The sequence below is a fragment of the Odocoileus virginianus genome, chromosome 12 (assembly GCF_023699985.2).
Source record: "Odocoileus virginianus isolate 20LAN1187 ecotype Illinois chromosome 12, Ovbor_1.2, whole genome shotgun sequence".
Lineage (NCBI taxonomy): Eukaryota > Metazoa > Chordata > Mammalia > Artiodactyla > Cervidae > Odocoileus > Odocoileus virginianus.
Window position 1 is genome coordinate 53,860,285 of NC_069685.1, and position 1,786 is coordinate 53,862,070.

General features: G+C 49.5%; 1 non-coding gene across 1 annotated transcript; it reads right to left on the reverse strand.

Annotated features, from left to right (window-relative positions):
• Nucleotides 1-405: 405 nt before the first annotated feature.
• TRNAE-CUC (transfer RNA glutamic acid (anticodon CUC)) lies at nucleotides 406-478 on the reverse strand. The gene has a single exon. It is a non-coding gene; the product is annotated as a tRNA-Glu (tRNA).
• Nucleotides 479-1,786: the final 1,308 nt, after the last annotated feature.

Here is a 1,786-nt window from a genome sequence, read left to right on the forward strand (position 1 = left end):
TGCCCCTGACGTGTCTGTTATCTTGGTACACCCTCCAGCTGGGCTTCCTCATCCTCCGAGACTCAGCTCACACACTAGCTATTTCCTCAGAGAAGACTTTTCGTCCCATTCGGGCCCCCCATAGAAGGACTTCCACAGTAAATGACTGGATATTTGGTTGTATGGCTCTTTGTCTATGTGCCTTTTCCCACATAGGCTGGGAGCTGCTGGAGGGTGAGAGCAGTATCTGTACTCTCTACTGGGGTCCCCAGCACATTGCCAGGCACATAGCAGGAGCTCGACACATTTTTTAATATTTAATTTTATTTACTTATTTGATTGCACTAGGTCTTAGTTGCATCACATGGGATCTTTGATCTTCATTGTGGCATACAGGTTCTTCTGATTCTGGCATGTGCAATCTAGCTCCCTGACCAGGGATCAAACCTGGGCCCTCTGCATTGAGAGAGCAGAGTCTTAGCCACTGGACCACCAGGGAAGTCCCTCAATATGTATTTGCTGAGTGAGTCAATGAATGAATGGGTGAATACCATGATGTCATTGACTCTCCAGTAGAGCCCGATGCAGGAAGTTCTATTATCATTCCCATTTTACAGATGAGAAGATGTGGCTCAGAGATAGGAAGTGGTTTTTCTCAAGGTCACACAGCAAGGAAATGGTGAACTTACAGCTCAGAGCTTGTTCTAGATGGAGCTTTTCTTAGCATTCCTATTTTAGGGGTACTTTAGGAGATTTCCCTTTGTCTTCTCCCGGCCTTCCATCTCCCACCCTACCCCCCATGCACCCGGGACCCTGGGAGACCCTCCACAGCTTCTAACAAACAGACACAGGTGGTGGCAGATGCCTCCCCTGAAGCAGTCAGGGCTCTGGCAAGAAAAGGATACACATACAATCTATGTAATTGGAGGGGAGATTTGTGGAGGGTTTGTTTACAAAGGTGTGGTCCGGGTCAAGGGGAACCAGCAAGAGGCAGTGCAAGACCCAGAACTAGTTGTTGTTGTTCAGTTGCTAAGTCATTTACCACTCTTCAAACCCCCGTGGACTGCAGCACGCCCGGTTTCCCTGTCCTTCATCTCCTGGAGTTTGCTCAAACTCATGTCCATGGAGTCTGATGCCATCCCACTATTTCATCCTCTGTTGCCCCCTTCTTCTGCCCTCAATCTTTCCCAACATCAGGGTCTTTTCTAATTAGTAAGCTCTCCACATCAGGTGGCCAAAGTATTAGAGCTTCAGCATCAGTCCTTCCAATGAATATTCAGAGTTGATTTCCTTCAGGATTGAGTGGTTTGATCTCCTTGCAGTCAAAGGGGCTCTCAAGAGTCTTCTTCAACAGCTGGAGAAGACTCTTGAGAGTCGTTTGGGCAGCAAGGAGATCAAAACCAGAACTGGGGGGAGCCTCAAAGAGCAAGAGGAAGGGGCCGCTAACAGGACCTGGGGAGTGAACTGTGTGTGAAAGACTGCCTTTAGCAGAGCGGGACAGCCACTGCACCTCCAGCCTCAGGGAGGGACCCAGGAGGATTAAATCCAGCCTCTCTGTCCTCCCGCCCACATTGCTGTGTGATGCTTTCCATTGACTGAACCCCCCTGCAAGCTGGGTGCAAGGGACTAGGCTGACTGGTTCAGCCTCCAAGGGCACCACGCAGGATGCAGAAGGGTCCAAGCGGACCTGGGCAAAGTATAGCCAACTCACAGCTCTTTCAGGCTGAAAGAGGAGAGGTGAACTCACCCATCAGGGTTTCTTTGGTTTCAAGCACCAACAACTGAGTCTGACAAAACAAGAAATGTA